At 47.3% G+C, this 11,970-nt stretch overlaps 1 non-coding gene across 1 annotated transcript; it reads right to left on the bottom strand.

Moving 5' to 3' along the window:
• Positions 1-6,875: 6,875 nt before the first annotated feature.
• Positions 6,876-6,947, bottom strand: TRNAA-AGC (transfer RNA alanine (anticodon AGC)). The gene has a single exon. It is a non-coding gene; the product is annotated as a tRNA-Ala (tRNA).
• Positions 6,948-11,970: the final 5,023 nt, after the last annotated feature.

The following is an 11,970-nucleotide window of genomic DNA, read 5'->3' as shown; positions in this document are numbered from 1 at the left end:
GGGATAATAGAGCAAGGGTGGGCACAACTGATCCTTGGCCATGTGGGGTCCAGGACCTGGCAAGGTGCCCCCCAGCACCTCCTCATTCCCTGCACTCCATTCTTCATTTCCCCCCACTTTGTTTCCTCTACCGCCGCCAGAGCCAGGCACACTATTATAGCTAGGCATGATGTGAGTTGTAGTCCAACAACATCCAGGGACCCGAGTTTGAGAACTTGGGATGGGGCAGGAGTGAAAATATCTCTCCATCTTGCCCCATTGCTTCACTCAATCTATACAGCACCTGCTCAGAAGGAATCCTCTTTTGTACTGCTTGATATTTAGACAAACCTACTAGTATTTCCTCTAACAGAGATCCCCAGATGTTGTTGACTACAACTCCCAGAATCCCCAGCAGCAATAGCTTTTGCTTGCAGATTATGGGAGTTGTAGTCAACAACATCTGGGGATCCCTGTTAGAGGGAACACTGAATCCCACCCCAAAGGCTTGGGTGGGTACTAACAACACCTGGAAGCAGATGCCCAAGCAACTCTGTTTCAAATAAAGAGAATCTCACAGTTACTGAAGAATTTACGCCCACCCCAGCTTTCCATGCAGGCTTAGTAGCAAACTTAATAGCAAAGTCTTACAACTCTTCTGAAAGGGGGTCTGAGAGCAGAGTTAGCAGCCTTCCAGGATTGACCTGGATTCCCCAGGAAGTGGCACAAAAACTCCAGGCGCTTTTACAGACAGGGCTGTTACCCTGAATCTCCTCGAAAACAGAGTGTCTGTATTCACACACCAGCCAAACTTACCCCGAAGTCCATTCAAGATCCATGGAAGCACTCCACACACAAATTGGGCATTGTCTTCCGAATTCTAGCTTATCTCGATGTATTTCCGGGTTTTTAAAATGCTGGTTTTAAAAGAGTTTTTCTGAAAACAGCAGAGCAAATAGGGAGAATCACTGACATAGAATCATTAACATGATAAACAGGAGGCAACATTGTGTTCCTACCAAAAGAAATGCGCTCTCTCTCTCTCTCTCCCCACATTGGCTGGAAGGAAAACACGGAGGCATGCAATGCGAACCCGCGCCAAAAGAAAACCCGAGAGCAGTAGGGAGGCGCTGCTTCCCTCAATGTTGCAAGTGTACTTCGAAGTGGCTTCGCTCAACATTTACCCCGCAGCATGAAGCCATGCGTGCTAACCCCTGCTAACTTGTCAAAGAGCCACCTTTTTAACATGGTGGTTCTCTTTATTTAGCAGGGGGAGAGTCACTGGCCCTATCCACCCACAGCACAGTACCTCCAGTGACTTTTGGTGGTGTATATCTTAGGTTTCTTTTTAGACTGTGAGCCCTTTGGGGACAGGGATCCATCTAATTTATTTATTGTTTCTTTGTGTAAACCGCCCTGAGCCATTTTTGGAAGGGCGATATAGAAATAGAACAAATAATAGTAATAATAATAATAGTAATAATAGTTTGAAATTGAAAATTGAATTGAAATTGAAATTGAAAGGCTGTGGCAGAAAAAGACCAAAATCATCCCAGTGGTAATTGGCACCCTGGGTGCAGTTCCGAAAGACCTTGAAGAGCACCTCAACACCATAGGGGCCACAGAAATCACCATCAGCCAATTACAAAAAGCAACTTTACTGGGAACAGCCTATATTCTGCGACGATATCTATAACAACATCAACAACATTGACAATAAAATTCAGCCATCCCAGGTCCTTGGGAAGGACTCGATGTCTGGATAAAACAAACCAGTCAATAACACCTGTCTGACTGTGTAAAATAAATAAATAAATAAATAATAATAATAATAATAATAATAATAATATGTGAATAACTCCCAGGTGAGTTTTTAAAAGCCACTTCTGGTGGCTTGTTAGTTTTGAAAAAAAGACAACAAAGGGGACACATAAGAGTGCTATCTAAAATTATACATGGTATGAAGAGAATGGATAGAGAGAAATTTCTCTCCCTCTCTCACAACACTAGAACCTGGGGTCATCCAATGAAATGGAAGACCGGGAAATTTAGGAGCAGCAAAAGGAAGTACTTTTTCACACAGCACATAATTAATCTATGGAATCATCTGCCACAGGATGTGGTGATGGCCATCAGTATGTATGGCTTTAAAAGCAGATTAGTCAAATTATTGGAGGATAGGGCTATCAGTGGCTACTGGTCTTGATGGTTATAGGCCACCTCCAGACTCAGAGGAAGGGTGTCTCTGAATACCAGTTACAGGGGCAGAACATCACAGGAGGGGGAATGCCTTCACCTCCTATTTGTGGGCTTCCCAGAGGCATTTTGTCAGCCACTATGAGAAATATGAGGTTGGACCAGATAGGCCTTGACTCTGCAAGGCTCTTCTTGTGATCTTATGAGTACTGAATGCAATCCTGGACATTTGGATGGCTTGATATTGTGAAAAACATTGGGTGGGAAGATTCAGGGGGAGAAACTTGAGGAATCGCTTCAGTCAGGGTTGGCAACCTTGTCTATAGCTTCGGCAGATCTCCTGGGGATGCGAGCTCTAGAACTGTGAATACCTCTCTCAGAGTGGATGTGATGATCTAACCTGATGCTCTTGTAGCCCACTTGACCCCATTTGCATGGTTGAGTTAATTCTGAGTGTGTTCGCATTTGATCCTGCAAAGTGAGCGGTATGAAAAGGCAAGGACTAGCTGGTCCAGCCCTGACCAAATTTGGAAAGCATTTTTCTTTTCATATATCAGCTGTCATTCCCAGCAGTGAAGGCTAATGTAGAGTGTCTGGGCGAGTCCTTTAATGCACAAAACAGAGTCTTCAGCTCAAGGTGACCTTGGAATTTATATTAACACTTTGATCACCTTCCCGACTGTGATGTGAGATGATTCCATTACCATGTGTAACATCTTGCATCTAGATGGAACACCGAGGGCCCAATTTGTGCTTCTTAGGCATTTCTGAAGTAATTTATATGGAAAGGTCGCATTTTACAAATCTTTTATGTGCTTAAGTTGTATTAATTCAATTTATAGCTTAGGCATCACTCCCCCCACCCCCAGGCCCTCTGTTACCGTTTTGCAGAAGGAGGACTAACTGATGAATTATTAGCAAGGCGTTAAAGTCGTTCTCACGACCATTGCAGCCTGACGAGAAGGGTGCGGGGGAAGGCAAGATCTTCTACCTTCCCCCTGACAGTCTTCTCATCCCAGCCGTCTCCTGGCCATGTGGCTCAGGCATTCACACGAGCGGCTCTGAGGAGCCACGTGACCATCTGAAGGCCAGAAAAATGCATCCTGGCCTCAAGATATCCCTAAATGCACTGTGCAAGGATCGCAGTGCATTGAGGGCTTTCCCCTCAAGCTGGGCGCTCTAGGTGCCTGATTTTTTGTCTGTTCAGGTTTCCTGCAGCCCGAGCAGACACACAACCCCAGACTTGGGTAAAAGGGTGCGCTCATGCCCTTTTAACCAGGTAATAGGCCAGATACATAAGAACATGAGAACAGCCCTGACCCTGTTTCGCTCAGTGGCCCACCAGATGCTGCCGGAAGCCTACAGGCAAGAGTTGAGGGCATGCCCTCTCTCCTGCTGTTACTCCCCTGCAATTGGTACTCAGAGGCATCCTGCCTTTGAGGCTGGAGGTGGCCTGCAGCCCTCTGACTAGCAGCCGTTGATAGACCTCTCCTCCATGAAGTGATCCAAACCTCTCTTAAAATCTTCCAGGTTGTTGGCTGTCACCACATCTAGTGGCAGAGAATTCCACAAGTTGATTATGCATTGTGTGAAAAGATACTTCCATTTGTTGGTCCTAGATTTCCTGGCAATCAATTTCGTGGGATGACCCCTGGTTCAAGTGACATATGAGAAGGAGAAGAATTTCTCTCTACCCACTTTCTCCACACCATGCATGATTTTATAGACCTCTATCATGTCTCCCCTTCAGTCGTCTTTTTTTCTAAACTAAAAAGCCCCAGGTGTTGTAGTCTTGCCTCATAAGAAAGGTACTCTGGGGTAAAAATCCTGGGCTACCTGGGGAGGCAGCACCAGGATCAGCTTTGATTCCCAGTGCTTCACATCAGCAGGCCTACCCAGGTGGAGCTGCCCAAGCCTTGGTAGGGCTGCTCATGTGAACAGTCTCATTGACAGTCCAATCACCAACCTGAGTTTATCTGTCATTGTTTAGCCTGCTATTATTCTGCATCTGCACCACTAGAAAACTAAAGACTTGGGGATGCCCATGTTTGGAGATTCGGGAGCCTTCTTCTTGCTCAGCAAGTAGTCACGGCAGCCCTCAATTTGGACTGTGACTGTGGCTTGTGGGGAGGGAGGATCCTGGTATTCCCTCCCCGCATGACAGCCCCAATCAAAATTGTCCCCCTGAAGTTGCTTTTCATCATGGAGGGGAAACATGCAGGCATAAAATTGTGCCTGTATACTGGTTACCCCTCCGCAGAAAAATAGCAGATTAGCAGCCAGGGTGCTTCATGGGGGAGTAGGAAACTGGCAGAATCTCATACTGGCAAGAGAGGGCTATTAATATATATCAACAAATAAAAATTGATTGAGCCCCAGAGTGTATCCTCTTCCCGCACATGCTGCTGGAACATAGGAAGCTGCTTTGTACTGAGTCAGGACACCGGTCCATCTAGCTCAGTATTATCTGCACTGACTGGCAGCAGCTCTCCAAGGTTACAGGCAGGAGGCTTTCCCAGCCCTGCTGGGAGATGCTGCCAGGGATTGAACACAAGACCTTTCGCATGCAAGCAGCTGCTATTCCACTAAGCTACGGCCCCATCACCTAAGGGGAATGTCTTGTAGCACACCGTGTTCACACATAGTCACCCATCCAAATGCAAACCAAAGCAAATCCAGTTTAGCAAAATGAACAATTAATGCTTGCTTCTGCAAGACCAGCATTCCACCCCTACACCCCCCCCAATACATTTGCTTCCTTTCCAAGGTCTTTAGAAGCCACACTTCTGAGCAAAGGTGGATGCCTCGTCTCTAGTGCACATGCGTCTGAATGCATGCGCATGAACACTGAGTGCCGCACAATGCAGAGCCTGCCATTTCACATGCTGCAAATATATTTTGAATGGCGATTGTATATTATTAGACAACTGCATTTTTCCAGATATGTCTTTGATCCAAAGAGTGAATACCCATTTGGGCTTTTACATCTGAAGAGGTCGGGCTATGGCAGAACAGATGAATGCAACAGACTGACATGCAGTCTTCAGCAAAGTGCTAGAAGAAGCCTCCAGGCCAATACTTGGTGGGAGAATAGCAATCCTATATGCCTGCCCATATTTGTAACTGTGAAATGTTGCAGCATAGGTCGCTCCACAAGTCAAAAAACTAGAGACATTTCTGCAATACCGCTGAGAATGCAAGGAGAGCATTCTCTCCTCCCTGTGAATCTGGAGTATTCATAGCCCTCCCGCCTCTATGGCCCCTCCGAGAGGGCAAGGAGAGCACCTCAGATGAAATGGTAATCAACCCCATTGTCTTTGTTTAAAAAGCCAGATTAATGACAAACGCAGTGAAATTGCACCCTGCACATATCTGGTCTCTTTGTTTGTGTCATAATGAACAAACCATGCTGCGATCACATTTCCCTGCTGCTCAGAGAGCCAGGACAAAGGTTTCCTAGCAGAAGAGAGGCTGACGGGATGGGGCATGGAAAACCTGATTAGGGAGTTCACAGAGATCTGATTCCGAGGGAGAGGAGAAAACCTGGGCCCAATAGACACTGCCCATTGCCACAGGCAGCAGAACAAGGGTAGCTCCAAGAGAGGCACACAGGGCAAGAGCCCCCTTGGGCAAGTAGTTTGCCCTCCCTACCAGGGGCGTAGCAAGGTTGGAGTGGGCCCAGAGACAAGATTTTAAAATGCGCTCCCCCCACTGAAGCTCAGCTCATGAAGTAAAGAAATCTTAAATGAGGCTGAATGGTGGTAACAAAAAGCAAAGTTATCTATCTATCTATCTATCTATCTATCTATCTATCTATCTGTCTGTCTGTCTGTCTGTCTGTCTGTCTGTCTGTCTATCTATCTCCCATGTGCCACATCATCCTAAATTGTTTTTTTAAAGGTTTTGTAAATTGTGGACAATGCAAGCTATTTAATGGTACTAGAGAAAGACATGCTGTTCTGGTAGCTCCAGGTCTTAACACTCACTTCAGCTCCAGAGGATGAATACAACTGAAGGAAGCCTGGGCAGGTGCACGGCTGGAGGAGTCAGTCATGTGACTTGCCTCAGGGGGGGCAAGGCAGTGGGCCTCCAGACAACTGTCTCCCCTTGCCCTATCATAGTTACGCCCCTGCTCCCCACCTGCCCTCACTTTTCTGATTCAGAAATCTAACATGTGGGACGCAGCTCATTCACCCAGAAATGCTCTTTGCTCCTACTGGACCCCCCTCTTCCCCCCACCCCTTCTGGTTCCAGCACTGCAGCAGAGCAGGCCTGCACAATTTGCCATGAGGGACAGCCAACGTTGTACTGGGCCCATCTTCTGTGTTTGAACAGCAGCTTGGATGTAAGAAGAGGCCTGTTGGACCAGACAGAAGGCCAGCCTGTTCCCCACAGTGACCAGCCAGACACTCCAAGGAAGCTCACAGGCAGGACCTAAGGAAGCTACCTTCCCCTGCTGTTCTCTCTCACCTAAGCATCTTGCATTCATTGGCTTACTGTCATATGAACATATAAAGCTGCCTCTGAGTGATCGATACCACCGTGAGCCATCAATCTCAGTACTGTCTTCTGGGACTAGTGGGGCTCTCTAGGGGACCTAAGAAGCTGCTGCCTGCTGAATCAGACCATTGGTCAATTTAACTCAGTATTGCCTGCTCTGACTGGCAGTGGCTCTCCAGGCAGGAGTTTTTCTTTCTACCTAGAGATGCCAGGGGTTGAACCTGGGGCCTTCTGCGTGCTAAGCAGATGCTCCACCACTGAGCTACAGCCCCATCCAGCAGGCAAAGAGGGATCTTGCCCAGCCTAGCTGCCTGAGATCCTTCAGCTCAGGGTTTCTCAACCTTAGGTCTCCTGGACTACAGCTCCAATCATCTGGAGCCAAATGGCTGGGGATGATGGGGGTTGCAGTCCAACAAAATCTGGGGATCCAAAGTTGACAACCTCTGAATTATGGGGAGGAGCCAGGATTTGAATCTGGGAGCTTCTGTAGGCAAAGCAGGCACTCTACCAAAAACATTTATTGATTGATTGATTGATTGATTTGATTTGATTTGATTTATATACCACCCTTCCAAAATGGCTCAGGGCGGTTTACAATTAAAACAAACCGCTAAAACAATAACAAGTTAAAACAAATTAAAAACAATATAACAACGATCAACAATTTAAAAACATTTTAAAACAGCAATTACACAATTCCAGTAATTAAAAGCCACAAAATCGGGTTAGAATTTAAAAACCCTGGAAAGCCAGGCCAAACAAATACGTTTTAAGGGCTCTCCTGAAGGCTTTCTGCCAGGAGCGCATTCCACAGCCCTGGAGCAGCTATAGAGAAGGCCCGCCTCTGAGTTGCCACCAGACAAGCTGGTGGTAACTGGAGATGAACCTCATCAGATGACCTTAATGTGCGGTGGGGATCACGCAGAAGAAGGTGCTCTCTAAGGTAACTCGGGCCTAAGCTGTTCACTTACTTATTAAATTCTTTCTTACTTACTTACTTACTTCCTGCTTTTCCTCCAGGGAGCCCAGAGTGGTCTACATGGATATGTTTATCCCCACAATAAACTTGTGAGGCAGGTTAGTCTGAGAGATAAGTGATGGGCCCAGAGTCACACAGTGGGGCAATTCAGACGATTGCCCCGGGTGGGCAGCGTGGGTGCGAAGGGAAGGCTGCTTTCACCTTACTTTGCCCCCCCAGATGACCAAGCAGGTCTTCTTTGGTGTGCCTCCCACGTGGCCACATGGGCAGCCCTGCTACGTGCAGCTACGTGAAGTATGAAGCAGGGCGAAGGGATCCGGGACCAAAACCTCTTGTTCTGGCCTCTGGACATCCCTCAGTGCACACATTTAGCAATAGCAATAGCAATAGCAATAGCAATAGCACTTACATTTATATACCGCTCTATAGCCGGAGCTCTCTAAGCGGTTTACAATGATTTAGCATATTGCCCTCAACATTCTGGGTACTCATTTTACCAACCTCGGAAGGATGGAAGGCTAAGTCAACCTTGAGCCCCTGGTCAGGATCGAACTTGTAACCTTCTGGTTACAGGGCGGCAGTTTTACCACTGCGCCACCAGGGGCTCATTTTTCTCATTTGACTCATTTGACTGGGTATTGACTGGCACGTTGACTGGGTATTCCGTCCTCAGACTGGCGCTCTGTGCATCAGTCTCTGTGAAGCTCTTCTCACGCTCCGCGAGAAGAGCTTCTTCCGAGTCTGCGGGGAGAGTGGGCTTAGCCAGTCTCTTAGCCACTTAGATCATAAGGCAGCCCTGGGTGGCTGGATCGGCCGCCCACACGACTGCCAGCTCCATCACGGAGCCGGTGGATCGAGGGGGGGCCTGGCCCCCAGAAGTTCCACGATGCCCCGCACTAGCACATGGGGCATCCTGGAGAGACCCCTGAGCCCAGGAGGCTGCTTGCAGCCTCCTGGTTGAGGGTCTACTCATGTGTCACCGTGCACCGCAGTGACACATGAGCAAAAAAATGAGGTTCATGGAGCGCCCGCAGCATGAACCTCATTTAAGGGGAGGGGGAATTAGGCGGGCTAGCCGCCTTGGTTCCCACGATCCCTGGAAAGCGGGCTAACCTCCCTTAGCCCACTTTCCAGGGATCATGGGAATAGCCTCTGTGGCTCCTCAGGCTACACACAACTCAAGGAGTCACATGATGCCCAGTAACCAGGTTAAGGGTGTGAAAACACGCTTAACCTCGGCTAAAAGCTGGGTTCATTAAGGGGGTTAGGTAGGCAGGGAGCTGAGAGATCCACGAGGACCCCACCGCTTCTCACGACCAGCTTAATCCTACTTGGGGCAGCCCAGACAGGGTTAGGCTGGTCATGAGAACAGCCTCAGTGAGTTTCATGGCCGAATGGAGATTTGAACTCGGGTCTCCTTGGCCCTAGTCCAACACTCTAACAGCTATACCACGCCAGCTGTCAGTGTGGAACCTTCTCTGAGCTCAGAGCCTGGAAGTTCCATTTTGCTCTCATAGTGGAAGCCCAATTGATAGACCTATCCTCCAGAAGGAGATTCAAGAACTCCCTCCAAGAACACCAGTGTGATACCTCCTCTCTCAAATCTGGTCCCCATGCCCTACTGCAACTAAGCCTGTGTATACAGGTGGCAAAGACAGCAGCACTGGGGGCTTTGCAGACATTCACTTGGAAGAGAGCTGGTCTTGTGGTAGCAAGCATGACATGTCCCCTTAGCTAAGCAGGGTCTGCCCTGGTTGCATATTAAAGGGAGACAAGAAGTGTGAGCACTGTAAGATAGGAATGGAGCCGCTCTGGGAAGAGCATGTGGGTTCCAAGTTCCTTCCCTGGCATCTCGAAGATAGGGCTGAGAGAGATTCCTGCCTGAAACTTTGGAGAAGCCACTGCCAGTCTGTGTAGACAATACTGAGCTAGATGGACCTATCTTCTGACTCAGTATATGGCAGCTTCCTATGTTCCTATGTGAACACACACATGAATTCAACCCTATTTAGGGGTTCAACACTGTGGTGCTCTTGCCTCCCTAAATTCATACGCTGCGTCTGTTGGGGTATGTTTGGAAGTGTCAAGAACATATTTTAGGACAATTATGGCCCAGAATAATAGAAGCACACAGTGAGGCGGTTCCTACTATCAATGGGAGCCGGCTGAAGAGGGTTAGTCTTCGAGTCTAACTCCCCACCCCCAATGCAGGAAGCTGCTATAGCATCTCTTACAAATGGCCACCCATTCTCTTCTTGAAAACCCTCTAAGGGAGAGTTTTCCACTTTGCCAGGCAGGCTGTTCCACTGTCTAACAGCTCACACAGTTAGAAAACAATCCCTAGTGTCTCGCCTGACTCTGCTTCCTTGTCATTTCAGCCTGTTGGTTCTTGTCTTAACCTCTGGAGCAACAAAGAACACGTCCACTCTTGTGAAAGCCTTTCAGCTGTTTGAAGATGGCTATCACATTTCTCCTTAGTCTCTCCAGTATATCTTTCACCTTAAGAATCAACACCCTCCTGGCATTTATATGAACACAGAATAATACAGCAGACAGTGGCCTGGTTCATGCAGTCATTCAAATCTAGGTTTAAGTATGGGTTATCTACATTAGTATGATTGTGTGGCTTCACACCAAGGTGGCTGGAGATTCCCTCCTTGGCATGAGTTCACACAATCACACTAATGTCAGCAATCCACATCATATCTAGATCTGAATGGCTGTGTGAACCAGGCCAGTGGGTAGTATCCTGATTAAGTTAGTCATGACGAAGTTCAAGTGAAATTTAAAGCTTAGGTTAGACAGGACAATGGTGCTTAGTGATGACCAGCTTAGCTTGGATGCTATCCATTCATCAGAGTGGAGCCTTCAGCAAGGGGAGTCGGGGGGCCTCCATATGAAAGTTGGAGTGTTAAGAGGGTGCCTTTTTTTTCATCTGTGAAATACTAAAGGGTAATTGGGTGCAACGTCAGATTTCCAGCTTTGGTTTATCTTCAGTAAATAGGATGAATGATGCCTCTTTTCCTTTTTCTTCTTTCTAGCAATATTTTAGGTAACTGAGAACTGTCAAGGTATCTTCCTGAAGCACTTCCTGGGCCCAGTGCTCCAGTGAAGCAGAAGATGATGAGTCGGTCAGGCACCTCATAAAACAAGTTCAGGATGACCCGACACTAACATTGTTTGGAACAACGTCAGTGGCAGAGCGTCTTGTATTACTGTAGTTCCTAGCCTTGTGTGGATTTCAGCTGAATGATCCCATGTTTGGAGTTGTGGCTCAAGTGCACGTGTTACAGAGATTACGCATACAGAGATTACACATACTTGACCTGTGATTTCAGTGGATCTGACTTCATACATACATACATACATTCAAAAACTGTGTTCTACCTGGGTTGGGAGCTGTGTGTGCTCCCAATTTTTGATTGTGTGGAAGCAAGGTAGGAGGAAAAGCTACCCAGGTGTTTCCTCCTAGCTTCTTCCACACCAGCACTTCTAGCAATAGCAATAGCAATAGCACTTACATTTATATACCGCTCTATAGCTGGAAGCTCTCTAAGTGGTTTACAATGATTTAGCATATTGCCCCCCAACATTCTGGGTACTCATTTTACCGACCTCGGAAGGATGGAAGGCTGAGTCAACCTTGAGCCCCTGGTCAGATCGAACTTGTAACCTTCTGGTTACAGGGCGGCAGTTTTACCACTGCGCCACCAGGGGCTCTTCTACCCATGTGTTTCCTCCTACCTTGCTTTCACACAACTGAAAACTGGAGCACACATAGCTCCCAAACCCAGGTAGAACACAGTTTTTGATTGTGTGAATGACCTCACATATTAAGTATGTATGTGTGTATGTTTCCCAAAACATCTGTTAGCTACCTTTCCAGCCCTCAAGACAGCTTACAATAATAAAAACAAATTCAACAGCCAACAACAACCAAAACAATAGAAGAGCATCACTAGCTAAAAATAATGGCCAACATCCTGACTAAGGTTGTGTATGTGTTAGATGAGATAGGAATATTGGAACATAGGAAGCTGCCATAGGCCAAGTCAGACCATTGGTGCATCTAGCTCAGTATTATCTGAAATGACTGGCAGTGGTTCTCCACGGTTTCAAGCAGGAGTCTCTCCCAGCCTTACTTGGAGATGCTAGGCATTGAACCAGGAACCTTCTGCATGCAACACAGATGCTTTATCACTGAGCCATGCTCCATCCTAGAATCTATCTATGTGGTCACTAAGAGTCAACACCGACTTGACAGCACTTAATCAATCAATCACCCTCCATCCAACAACCTGGATGGCTTTAAGAGC

The sequence above is a fragment of the Hemicordylus capensis genome, chromosome 1 (assembly GCF_027244095.1).
Source record: "Hemicordylus capensis ecotype Gifberg chromosome 1, rHemCap1.1.pri, whole genome shotgun sequence".
NCBI classification, from domain to species: domain Eukaryota; kingdom Metazoa; phylum Chordata; class Lepidosauria; order Squamata; family Cordylidae; genus Hemicordylus; species Hemicordylus capensis.
The sequence above is the reverse complement of the archived record's forward strand: the minus strand, read 5'-3'. Positions and strand labels throughout refer to the sequence as shown.